The sequence below is a fragment of the Equus quagga genome, chromosome 13 (genome assembly GCF_021613505.1).
Source record: "Equus quagga isolate Etosha38 chromosome 13, UCLA_HA_Equagga_1.0, whole genome shotgun sequence".
NCBI lineage: Eukaryota > Metazoa > Chordata > Mammalia > Perissodactyla > Equidae > Equus > Equus quagga.
Genome location: NC_060279.1, coordinates 105,448,511 through 105,462,678, shown reverse-complemented (window position 1 = coordinate 105,462,678; position 14,168 = coordinate 105,448,511).

Here is a 14,168-nt window from a genome sequence, read left to right as displayed (position 1 = left end):
AAAGAAGTGCCAGACTCCCCACGGTGACCCACTTTCTTTGCAGTGGAGCGTCCTTCCTTCTGTTCGTAAGGTTGGAGTTTGTGGGGGTGTGTTTTAAAGAAGGACCGGCACTGTTGTAGGTGAGGTACGATGAGTCCAGCAGGGAGAGCAGACAGAGCCTTGGGCCAGGCCTGGAGGAGAAAAGGGAGGCTTGGGAGGGGAAGCCAGGGGGTCGGAGGGAAGAGAGGGGAGGGCCACAGGGCAAAGGCAGCCATCTGCAAACCAGGCAGACAGCTCTCACCAGAACCCCACCATGCGTTCTGGTGTTGGACCTCTAGCCTCCAGGACCTTGAGAAGATAAACGTCTGTTGCTCAAGCCCCCGAGTCTGTGGCATTCTGCTGCGGCCAATGCAGATGGGGATGTCCATAGGTGTGGGGGCGATCTTCCTGCCCCCTCTTTACTGAGGCCTCGTGTGGGCACAGGTCTGTCACCAGCTCGCTTTTCAGCTCTGCTGCTCTGTGTGTCTAGTCGAGTGCTGGTACTCCTCACTTTTCATCAGAGAGAGATTGAAACATATTTTGGACGAAACCTCCTCCTCCTCGTTTGTTTTTAAATGTTTACATTTTCTTGGCTCTTCTTGCACATGGACTCTTGTATGTAAATATTAGAATCAGCTTGTCAATTTCCATGAAGTCCCCTGTTGGTCTTTTGATAAATTCTAGCTTGAATTCATGAATTTATTTTGGGAACATTGACCGATTTTCGGTGCTGAGGCCTGCCTTTCCTGCGCGCAGTGCAGGTCTCTGCTATGTGTGTCCTCAGGGCTTTCCTGGGGCACATCCACCTTCTAGAGATTTCCCTCTTTCAGAATCTCTGACTTACTGTGCTTTCTCATGTACGTATCTGCACTCTCCTATCTCCAGCTATTGTTATTTCCAAATGACTGGGGAGGATGTAGGCAGCCAGAGAAATTTAATGGCCTCTTTATAGTCACAAAACAAATGACAAAACCAGAACTGACGTCACCCGACATTCCATCCACCTAACAGCCAGGCCACAGCTGCTGAGCTGCCAGACTCCTGTGGCTCCTCCTACCCTTCGGCTCGTCTCCATCCCTCACACCAATCTCCTGCCCAGCCCTGCAAGATGCAACGTGGTGGCTACTTTATATTCAGATGGCTCCCTGGGAGGTCAAGACATCCTTTCATAGGTTTACTGAGTGCTTACTGAATGCCAAGCCCAATGTCATATTCTGGATACACCAGAACGGATGAAACAAGAACCCTGGCCTAAGGACGTCCATAGGGGAGTCAGATGTGTGCACCCAAGTTACAGATGTGACGAAGTGAAAGGGTGTATCTGGGTATGTCTGTGCATTGACTCGCAATGTGAGTTTCAACTGGAAATGAGACTGTTTGCCAGGGAGTCAGGAAAGAAGCACGATGCAATCTCAGAGATGGGCCAGCCTGGCCAGCCCCTTCCTGTGGACTCATAGCTCAGTCCTACGGGCAGAGGCGCTGTAGATGCTGCCATCCTGAGGCCTTTGAGGCACCGGGCCCAGGGAACACAGCCCGGTGACCAGATCATAAGCACAAACTAGGGTAGGTGGCTTAGCAGCCATGCCCATGCAGCCTGGGCACCAGCACGCATGTTCTCCTGGTGGCTGGGGCACCCGTGGCAGTGGGGAGTCCCACCTTCCAGGGGCTTCTGGGCTAGAGGGGACAAATGTGAAGAAAACCCTCCTTGATTCTCCTGGGCTGGGGCTTCCAGTAATAACTCAGGGACTATTGACTTCTGGACCCACACACATGCTTGATGTGAGGGGACCAGGGCCTTGGGGACAGGTTATTTGTCACCTTCCAGGTGATCTAGTGCCCACAGGCCGTACTGCCTGGGGAAGCCTGTGCCGCCCTATTTGTAATCACTGATTTACAACAAACCTCAGGCAAAATTCATCACACAATTTATGCCATGTCTCTGTACTTCCTGTACTTTTATTTACTTGATGTTTTTCTCTAAACTGACCCACATTTTTATTTAATTTTTTGAAAGAAGAAACTAGTAGATAAGAGGGGCCGGCCCTATAGTCAAATAGTTAAGTTTGCACACTCCGTTTGGGCAGCCCAGGGTTTCGCCGGTTCGGATCCTGGGCGTGGACATGGCACGGCTCATCAGGCCATGCTGAGGTGGCGTCCCACATAGCACAACCAGAGGCACTCACAACTAGAATTTACAACTACGTACTGGGGGGGCTTTGGGGAGAAGAAGAAGAAGAAAACAAAAAAGAAACTAGTAGATAAGATAACATAAGGCAGGGAGAAAGGGTAAAATAGACACATGGCCTCAGCCACAGACTTAGAGGAAAAGGACCAGGAAGAGCTGGAAGGTCCTCCAGGGTCCCAGAGAAAAGGGTCTGAGATGAGAGAAGGGGCTGGGGAGAGGTAGGCAGACATAGGAAAGCAGGAGAGAAACAGGGTCCAACCTGGGAGGGAGGGCTCGGGCTGAGATGCTATGGGGGTTGGGGGGGAGGGGTGGTGGGCAAGGGAGGCTGTAATGAAAGAACCCGTGGAAGCAGAGAGATGGAGGAGGCCGGTGGGGGTGTGGAAGTAGGCCCTCAGATGAAGGGGATGCCAAGTGGAGGAATGGAGGATGTGGGTGCCAAATCAGAGCTGAAACACATGATTGAGTTTTGGGAGAGTTAAAGAAAGGAAAGCCAGTGAACGGGATGGATGAGGGGCATCAACAGATTAGGGTGGTCAGGAAAAAGTGGGCATGGACCTGTGTCCACAGACAGAACTCCCTGGAGACAGACTGGCCAGCTCCGAGCTCTGACCAGGAGTCTTGCCTGGTGGAACCCAGACCAAGGCAGAGATCCCACAGTTTCGGACAGAGAGAATGAGAGCTTCAGTGAGCCATCCAAGCCAGTGGTGACTTTGCACTCAATTTACATGTACCAGGACTGTGGCACTCAGGAAGAGTGACTGGGATCAAATGGGGAACTGGTAGAAGAAAGGATTCCGTTATGCAAAGCACAATCACTGTGAGGATTCCTTTCCACGCTCAGGCTCCCAAATGCACAACACTGAGCATGCATGTGTGTGTGTTTGTGTATTGGGGGAGAGGGTTGCAGGTACCATTGGGCTTCCGTGACAACAGAGAGAGGGAATGTCTGCTGGAGGCCGTGGAATGGGAATGCACAGGTGGGTGACTCCAGAGAGGCCTTGAGGGAGTCAGTGCACTGTTGGCCTGATGTTCAGCTGCTTCTACTGGTGAAAGGAAGGTCAATCCAAAGCAAAGTTTATTCAACAAATATTCATTGATGCCCCCTTCTCTGTGCTGCCAGGAACTGTGACAGAGGCTGGAGGCACTCCACTGAGCAAGACAGACAAAACTGTTGCCCAAAGGGCTGCCATACCAGTGTGGGGGGAATAGGCAATAGTAAATACATAAAGAAAAATTTAAAAAGAAGAAGTCAGATGAGGGCATTAGGATAGAGAGTGCCTGGCCGAGAGGAAGGCAGAGTACTCAGGGCAGGACTCTTGGGAGGTGAGAATGGGGGCATTTGAGCTGAGACCTGGGCATGTGCTCAGCTTATGCAAAGGCCTGAAGCTAAGAATGGGGTGAAGGAGAGCACAATTACAAATGGGAAGAGGAGTGGAATTGCAGTTAGAGAGGAGGACAGGGGCCGGATTAGAGCCGACAGGGAGGCGGGGTGAGGTAGTGAAAGTGAAAGAAAGGACAGAACCAATGAAGACTTGTAGGTCTAGCCTTGTCAACTGAATGGATGGTGGCACCAATAACTGAGATGTTGAAGACCGGGAGAGGGGTAGGTTTGGGACATGGCAGAATTCCAAAACTTCTGGTTTGGACTTGTAAAGTTTGAGGTGCTTTCTTAAAACTCAAGAGGAGATATAAGATGAAATAGCACCGTTACTTCCAGGTCCTCCCTCTTACAACTAAAAACCTAGGACCTAACGTAACAAACACAGGAAACCTGTGAAAGGTGGAAAGCAGAAGGCAGACACCTAGGGACCTCAGGCCTTGAGGGACAACCCAGAGGGATAAACAAACATATTCAATAAGCTGAATGAGGAGCAGGTCTGGTGGCGTAGTGGTTAAGTTCACATGCTCTGCTTTGGCGGCCTGGGATTCGCAGGTTCAGATCCCAGGTGTGGACCTATACACTGCTTACCAAGCCATGCTGTGGCACCATCCCACATACAAAATAGAGGAAGATGGACACAGATGTTAGCTCAGGGCCAATCTTCCTTACCAAAGGAAAAAAAAAAAGCTGAATGAATCCTAAATAGGATAAATCCAAAGAAACCCATGCCAAGATCATAATCACATTCCTGAAAACTAAAGACAAAGAAAACTTTTGAAAGAGACTAGGAAGAAAACACTTCACTCAGCAACAACTGAATACACATTATTTTCAACTGCCCATGAACATATACCAAAATAGACCACATCCTGGGCCATAATACAAACCTCAACCAATGTAAAATAATTGAAATCATACAGAGTATGTTCTCTGACCATAATAGACTCAAAGTAGAAATCAATAAGACAAACACAACAGGAAAATCTGCAAGCACTTGGATATTAAACAGCACACTTCTAAATAATCCATGAGTTCAAGAGGGAGTCTCCAGAGAAATTTTTTAAAAATACACTGAAGTGAATGAAAATGAAAGTACAACATACCAAATTTTGTGAAATGCAGCTAAAGCAGCACTAAGGGAGAAATTTAGGGTACTGAGTACCAATATTAGAAACGAGTAAATGTCTTCAATCAATAGTTAAAGTTTCTACCTCTATAAACTAGAAAAAGGAGAGAAAATAAACCCAAAGCAAGAAGAAAAAATCATAATAAAGATTAGTGGAAATCAATGAAATTGAAAATAAGAAAACAATAGAGAAAATCAATGAAACAAAAAGCTTTTTTTTTAAAAAAAATCGATAAAACTGAAACCTCTAGTAAGACTGACTAAGTTAAAGAGAGAGAAGACACAAATCACTAATAAAAATAAAACAGAGGCTGTCATTGCATCCTATAAGAGGATAGCAAGGATATATTATGAACAACTGTACATCCTTAAATTTGACAATTAAAAAAATACAATCTAACAAAACTCCAGTAAGATGAAATAGATATTCTGAACAGCCCCATAACCATTAAAGAGATTAAATTTGTCATTCAAAAGCTCCTGAGAAAAGAATCTCCATGCCCAAATGATTTCACTGGAGGATCCTATGGAACTTTAAAGAAAAATTGGCACCAATTACACACAATTTCTTCCAGAAAATTAGAGGAAGGAACACTTCATAACTTATCTTGAGGCCAATATTGTTCTGATACCAAAACCAGACGGGAAAGTACAAAGAGGGAGAAGAAGGAGGAGGAAGAAGAGGAAGAATAGGAGGAGGAGAAGCAAAAAGAGAGGACGGACAAGGAGGAGGAGAAGAAGACTACGGACCAGCGATTCTTGTAAACTTACACTCAGAAATTTTGAACAAGACCTTAGAAATCAAGCCCAGCAATGTGTAACTGTAATTCTGTGCCTGGACTGCATTCGTTTTCTAGGGCCACCAAAACAAAATGCCACGAATGGATGGCCTACACGCCAGAAATTCGTTCTCTCCCAGTTCTAGAGGCTGGAAGTCCAAGCTCCTGGCATCCGCAGAGCTGGTTCCTCCTGAGGCCCCTCCTCAGCTTGCAGACGGCCGCCTTCTCACTGTGTCCCACGTGGTCCTCTCTTGGTCTGTGTTACCTGTGTCCTAGCGGTCACTTCTTATAAGGATGCTGATCATACTGGATTAGGGCCCACCTTAACGGCCCCATTTTAACTTAATCACCTCTTTAAACGCCCTGTGTCCGGACACTGTCACATCTGAGGTACGGGGGCTTAGGGCTTCAACACAAGAATTTTGAGGGGACACAATCCAGCCCATAACAAGGACCAAGTAGGATCTCTTCCAGGTATGCAAATTTGGTTTGATCTACGAAAGTCAGTTAACACAATCCACCATATCGACAGGCTAAAGAAGAAAAACCATACGATCGCATCGACTGATGCAGGAAAAGCACCTGACAAACACTTACTCTGATTCATTACAAAAACTTTCAGGAAACTAGTCATAGAGAAAAACTTCCTCAACATGCTAAAAAAACACGTACAAAAAAACCTACAGCCAAATCATGCTTAGGGGTGAAAGCCTGAATGGTTTCCTTATAAGAAAGGGAATCAGGCAAGAACACCCACTTACATAGCTCCTATTCAACACCGTACTAGAAGACCCAGCTAATGAGATGGGCAAGGAAAAGAAGTAAAAGACCTACAGATTGGAAAGGACAAAATAAAATTGTTCATATTCACACACAACATAATTGTCTCTACGGTCACGTGTTACTTAACAGCAGAGAGATGTTCTGAGAAATGTGTCCTTCGGTGATATCCTTGTTGTGTGAACATCACAGATGCCCTTACACAAACCTAGCTGGTACAGCCTACTGCACACCCAGGCTGTGTGGTACTGATCTGCTGGGATCGTCATAAATGCAGTCTGCTGTTGACGGAAACGTCATTATGGGGCATGTGACTGCATAGAAAGTCCCAAGGCCCCTTTCCTCCCAAAAAACTTCTAGACCTAAAAGGTTTACCACATTTTCAAGACATAAGGTCAATACACAAAAATAAGCTGAATTTCTATATAGTAGCAATGTACAATTGGAAACCAGAATTTTCAAAACAAGATCATTTACAATTGCTGCAAAGAAAATGAAATACTGAAGGTATAAATCTAACAAAGTGTGACAAACAGGATCTGTGTGCAGAAAATTATAGAATGCTGATTAAAGAGATTAAAAAAGATCCAACGGAATGAAGAGATATTGGAGAACTCAATATGGTAAAAATGTCAATTCTCCCCAAATTGATCTATAGATTTAACGCAATTCCTATCAAAATGTCAGAAATGTTTTTGGCAGACAAAGGCAACCTTATCCCAAAATTTACACAGAAGGACAAAGGATCTAGAATAACTAAAACTTTGAAAAGAAGCATAAGGTGGGAGGGATAATTACCTTACTAACGTGGCTATAGTAATAGAAATAGTCTGGTTTAGGTGCAGGGAGAGACACACAGATCAATGCGACAGGACAGAGGACCCAAAACAGACCCAGAAACCATGCCCAAATTATTGTCAACAAAGGTGTAAAGCAACTCAGTGGAGGACAGATAGCATTTTCCACAAATGGTGAGGGAGCAACCGATGTCCACAGGCAAGACAATGAAGCTCAACCTAAGGCTCATACCCGTACAAAACATAGATCAAATGGGTCGCAGACTCTAATGCAAAACTAGAAGCTGTTTAGAAAAAAATAGGAGAAAAAGCTTCAGGACGTAGGGCTAGGCGGAAAGCTTTTACACTTGACACCAAAAGTCAACAAGAAAAAGCCCAAACAATTAAATTTGAAAATGGGCAAAAACTATGAACAGTCATTTCACCAAAGAGGATATACAGATGGCAAAAAAAGAGCAGCGCAAGAAAGAACATTCGACATCGTTAGCCATCAGGATGGTTAAAACCACAGTGAGATCTGACTACACCCCTACCGGAATGGCTAAAATAAAAAATAATCATATCAACATATGCTGGTGAGGATGCAGAGAAACAAGCTCATTCATTCACTGCCGATGGGAATATAAATGGTATAACCTCTTTGGAAAATAGTTTGGCAGTTTCTTATAAAACTAAGCATGCACTAATTATACAGCCTAGCAATTGCACTCTTGGGCATTTGTTCAAGAAAAATGAAAACCTGCATTTATACAAAAAGGGGAACACAGATGTTTAAGCAGCTTTATTCCTAATACGTAAAACTGGAAAAAACTCAAATGTCCTTCAGTGGTGAGTGTTTGAACAGAGTTTGTGAGTTACTACACAACAGTAACAAAGGAGGGAGATGACACACACAACAACATGGATGGATCCTAAGGGAATTATAATGAATAAAAAAGTCAGTCTCAAAAGGATGTAGGCTGTATGCTTCCAGCTATATGACCCTCTTGAATCACAAGATGTGTAAAGACGGAGAAGAGACTGCTGGTTGACAGAAGTCAAGGATGCGGGAAGGAGAGGTTAGAGCTCCAAAAAAAATAGTGCAAGGGAGCCCATGGTGATGGCACAGTTCTGTATCTAGACATGGTGGTGTTTACAAGAATCTATACGTGTGATAAAATCGCATAGAAGCACGCACACACACATACACACACACGAGGGCGTGGGAAACTGGTGAAATTTGAATAAACTCTGTGGATTGTACCAACGGCAATGTCCTGATTTTGATTTTGTGTTGTATTTACACGAGATATTACCCTTTGGGGAAACTGAGTGAAAAGTATATGGGATCTTCCTGTACGGTGGTTGTGGTGGAGTTTTTTTTCAGTTTCCTGTGAATCTATAATTCATTCAAAATAAAACATTTCTTAAAGTCCAAGACTTAGAGGGGCCAGCCTGGTGGTGCAGTGGTTAAGTTGGCATGCTTAGCTTCAGCGGCCCAGGGTTCATGGGCTAGGATCCAGGGCGCAGACCCACACACTGCTCATCAAGCCATGCTATGGAGGCATCCCACACACAAATAGAGGAAGATGGGCACAGATGTTAGCTCAGAGACCATCTTCCTCAAGCAAAAAGAGGAGGATTGGCAATAGATATTACCTCAGGGCCAATCTTCCTCACAGGAAAGAAAAGAAAAATCCAAGACTTAGAGAAGATCTTTGTGTCGGTGGGAGAGGCTCCAGGAGAATTATAGACTGGGGAGTCATCAGCATATGTTTATATTTTAAACCAAGGACCTGGATCCAAAATCTCTATAAAAAAGGTTTTCATCTCAACATTGAAACATCTGGAAGGTCTGGCAGTGGGCAGGCTCTGGCTAAGACTATGGGGTAGATAAGGGGTAGAGAGTGAAATAAGGGAAAAGCCCAAACAAGGGAGGGTCCTGGCACGCGAGAGACGGAAGCATCTCAAGAGTGAGGGGCGTGGACGGTGCGGACGCGGAGGAGAAGTCCAGGGAGGTGGGGAGAAAGGGCCACGCATCCGGCAGCGCGGCAGCGGGGATCCTGACAGCTGTGTGGGGGAGCGGCAGAGACGTAAGCCCAGCTGGAGCAGCTGAAGGGAAAAGAGGAGTGAGCACAGAACGTGGAAAACGTTTCCAAGGTTCTCGGGAAACCGGTGCCCTGAAAGCCTGACGGGGACAAACTCAACCAAGGGGGACATATTCTGGGTTTGGGGCCCTGAGTCTGTCCTGGGGAAGGAGCTCTCCAAAGGCAATGTTTGGGCATCCCAGGCTTGCCTGACCTCTCTCCCGGCTTCGGAGTTGAAGGGCTGTGATCTGCGATTCAGGGCCTACTTCTGCCGCTAGTTGCTGTGTGATCTCGAGCAAGTGCCTTCCCTGTCTGGGCCTGAAGAGGATGCGTGTCTTTTGTTTTCTTTCCAGCATCCATTTCCCCCTAACTAATAATAATATTGCCATTCTGCCCCTAGACACGAGCAGGAAGCGTCTCAACCTTGTACCTCAGGTTCTAGAGGTCCCCACTCTGGGACTCCTACAGCTGTTGCCCTCCCTACAAGCCAAGGAGATGCGACTGACGCTCGTGCTTCCTTCTCTGAACCACACCAGCTAGGCGGCCCCCTGCGCAAATGGTCCTGAATCCACTTCCAGGCCTGCACTGATATCTTTCTTGGCTTCAACCTCCCAAGTACAGACCACACGCCCTGGATTGAAGTCATGGCTAAGGGTCTACTGTTTGCAAGCAGTGTGGACAGAGGTCGGACACGCAAGGTGGGCGTTTACTTGTGTGAAAGGCGGCCCCCTCAGCGCGCAGGAGAGAGCGGCGGCGGGGAGGGTGGGGTCTGTAGGCAGGGGCAGGGGTGTGCGGTGGCAGGGGGATCTGGGTGTGTTCCTCCCCTGTAGCCAGAATTCTGAGATGAGTGGCGATTCTGAACTCAAACCTGACTTTGCAGGCTGTTGTGAAGCTATATTTATCCAGGTAGGAGGATGGAACATGTTTTATTTAACAGTTTGTAACTTGATTTGTAACATTTAAAAATATTTGCACTCATGTGGAGGAGGGGCCCGCAAATGTTAGGATCGTGCCTGCGACAGTGGCCTCGGAGGAATGTCCGCTCTCTGATCACGTGCCGTTTCGGGGGACATGGAATCCAGATCCCTTCCTCTCCACGTACAGAAGCAGCGGAAGACGAGCCCACCTCCCCCGGGGTCTTCCTTTCCTTGTCCTTCTCGCGCCAATGGTCAAGCATGTGACTAAAGCTCAGCCAATCATATTCTTTCTTCCCGCACTTGCGGCTTGGGCGGAATAACACTGGATAAACACATTTAGTTGACGTTCATTCTAGCAGAAGTGGATCCTGGGGTTTACGGGCACCTTTTCTGGCTCCAGTCTTGCTGCCCAGCCTCGTACTCCAGGTTCCTTACCCCATAGGTTCTGGAAGCTCCTTGATATCCTCCTCTTTTGTGTTTAATTAGACCAGTTGGTTTCTGTTAGTTCTCGTCAGAGAACCCTTGACTGTTTGAGGCCTCAGATTTCTGTTTTGTCAATGACCTCAAATGGTCCTTCGAGCTCAGTGCTCAGCAGCCCATGTTGCAGGAGCCGAGGAAGCTACTCAGCTTCCTCCAAATGACAAGTTCGTCTTTACAGATGGGAGGTTTCTCCGCTAACGCTGCCCACACAGGGTGAGCTGTTGATCTGGTGGACAAGAGAAGGGGCGGGGTGTGGCATCGGGTGCAGGGGGAAGCAGATGTGTCTAGGGCTCTGAAGTGGACCACTATTGAGGAGTTTCTGGATTTAACCCTTGTACTAAAGTAACTCTGTGTCCAACACTGCTTAGTGGATTCTGGATGACGCTAAGCCATTTGGCCCACAGGCCAGGAGAATCCAACTCCAGCTGCGTCCTTTCATTTGACAGTTTAGTTCCGCCTTGTCTGGGAAGCTCAGAGTGGCGCTAGCTGAAGGCTCTGAAGGTCACTGGATTCTTCAAGGTGGGCATGAATTAGCGTCTGTCCTCAGGGAGCTGATGGGCCATCCGCTGCTCTGCCAGGCCTTGCCAAACGCCTCTCCCTTCTTGCTCTTAATCCTCCTAGCAAGAGAGCATTTGTACCAACCGGCAGAGTGTGAGATTTACAACACACATTTTAAGAAGTCCAAAAACGATATCTGATTCTGCAGAATTTATGTAACCAAAAGACTACACCTTTTTACCCATCTTCAGCCCCCTTAACTCACCCCAGCCGCAAATATGGAGACATGGTGATTCAGCGTAACTCTGTTTGGCCAAGGCTAGAGTTGTATCTAAAATATTTCTCTGAACTGATGGTAGACAAACCTCTTCACTATCCAGATTTGAGGCTGTGTTACTGGATCGCAAAGTGGTGGTGGTTGTGTTGTCCTCCCAGTTCTTAACATCGCACGGCTCTGGCAGTGGGTAGGGGTGGCATGACTGGCCATGTTGGGGGGAGGGGCGTTGGGGGCTTGATGAGTTTGTTCTTTTGCGCACAGCTCACTCCCTTCCCAGCCTCCTTTGCAGATGACAGGAGGTGCTAGACAGTAGAAAGTAAGATGTGTGGTGCTGCCAGCAGAAACTTGATATGGTTGATATGGTGTAATTACTGTACGTTAAAATAGCTAGAATTTGGATACGAAAGCAGAGCAAACCATGCCTTAGTGAGGCGGAGAAGGGAGACATCGCTCCACGTTGCGAGTGCATGTGCCTGAAAGAGCCTCCGGCCTCTGAAAATGGCACATGGGCCAAAAAGTCCCAACAAACACCCCATCACTGAACGTGGGAGGGGAGGAGCCTCTCACCAAGGCGGACAAACGGAAATGCGAATCAGAAGCCGCTCACACGTGAACCATCTTTTGGTCTGAACTTTACTCAAATAGGAGGATTGCCTTTCTCTTTTCAGAACGAAACTAAAGCCATGCCAGTTCCTTGTTTGGGTAGAGAAAAGCAATTCAGTCCCCTAAGACTTTACTGAAAAACTGCTTTAGACCAGGTCAAGGGGGAACAGGAGGAAGATGCCACATGCCCCGAGGAGCTTACTAGTTTATTTGACACTCTAAAGACCAGTGCAAATAATTTTTGAAAATACAACTTGTAACTGAGTAGTATTAGGCATAGCTCAACTAAGGGTGTCAAAAAACAGCGGGATTAATTGTTCATCAAAAAAAAAAAATCATTGACAAAGCGCAACTTGAATTAAGGCTTGAAGGGTGGAGTGGATTCAACCAGACAAAGGAACAGAATGCATGCTGTCTAGTTGGCGATGGGGAACAGCATGAGAAACAGCTTGGAGGTAGGCGCTGACAGGGTATACGCATGCATCCACGGAGGAAAGAAAGAGGGAGGACCTTTTGGGCGACACAAAGGCAATTCAAATGCTGGATAGGGACTTGACTAGAATCTAGTGATTCCTTAGGGTCCTTATCAACCCTAAGAGCCTCTGATCATAAAATACCAGGAGAAGATAAACACAGGGATCTGCTTCAGAGGGCAGGAGGGAGCCCCGTAAGTGGTCCATAATGGAATCTTATTGAAGAGGGTGCCATAAGAGTAATACTGAGCCAAGGTTTTGACTGCTTTTGCATTTCCTTTTTGTTAGTCTGTTGGTCGCAGCACCTCAGCCAATGGAAAGACATAATAAAGTAGGCTTACATTCTCTGTGAAGCGTTATCGAATTCTTAGAAGAGGAGACGTCATGCTGGGTGTCCTGCCTACCAGACAGCTGGCTTCCTCTGGGTCTGACGCTGAATTTCATGACCTCTTTCCCAAGTGGCAGAGGACACATAGTGGCTACCATGGAGGCGCACCTCTTTGGGTAATTTTCTAAAACTAGTCTTAAAGTGTATTTAAGTATATGAAAATCACTCCTGGAGGTAAGGCCATTTTGAATGCAATGTGATCACCACATCCATTGCAATCACAGAGCCAGAGGAATATAGGCCAACTAGTTAAGAGGGAACCAAAAGTAAAGCCTAGGCTGCTGACGTCATCGCCAGCAATCACGAGCTAAGATAAGAACACATCCTGTGTTTACGCTTGTGCTCCACCTCCCAGGCCAGCCCTCATTTTTCCCTCACTCACCTCACTGAAGTCTCCGCCATGTTTGGCTCAAGGAGAAGTGAAGGATAGAGTGTAAGCGGGCCTAAGGAAGACCACTTGGCAAGCTTCCTGTTCAAAGTGGCATCTGACTAGAAGACCTTGAGTTAGCTCCACCCCCACCCCATCACTCACACACACACACACACACACACACTTCATCTAAGTACCAATGATGACATGGGCAGAAAAGGAAACTCACACCATCACCCCAAACAAAAGCCAACAGACATGAACTCCAGCAGGTGGAAGGAATTAACCCAAGTGACAATGTCTTTAGAAATACAAAGAGATATGGGTAAAACACAATTGTAATAACATCCTTCAACTTGATTTTATTTGTCTTTGATAGATCAAATAGAAAAAAAAAGAAAAAATCTGAATAATATATTTACCTTACAGTGAATATGCCTTATTTCCTAGCACCCACATAATATTTATTAAAAGTTGATCTTATATTAGTCAACAAAAATTACCAATAAATTTTTTTAAAAAATCAGAAATTTATATCTCATCCTTAGTCAAAGTATAATTGAAGGAATAATGAATGACAAATATTTATAAAACAACAATGGCCCCTAGGAAATTAAACCATACTCTCTTAAATACCTGTTTGTCAAATAAAAATTTAAAATTTTAATTATATATTTATATTATAGTTATATAAAAATGACAAGAGAAAAGCTATATATCAAATCTCAAAAATGGTCAGTTTCTCTCAGAGAAAAATCCTAAACATCACATATTTTCATTTTTAACCAAAATTTTAGTGAGCTGAGTGTTAACTCAAGGACTTAAAAATATAACAATAAAAAAAATTCACAGAAAAGGTAGAACTCACAATACCAGAATTTAAGTGAATTAGAAAAAGAAAAGGAGTAGACTATACTGTGTGCATGCACATATTGTGGGTATGTCTGTGTGTGTATGTCTATATACACAATATTTTAAAGCATTTTTTCTGAAAGTTCTAGACAACTGGGGAATGATTAAAACTAATCCG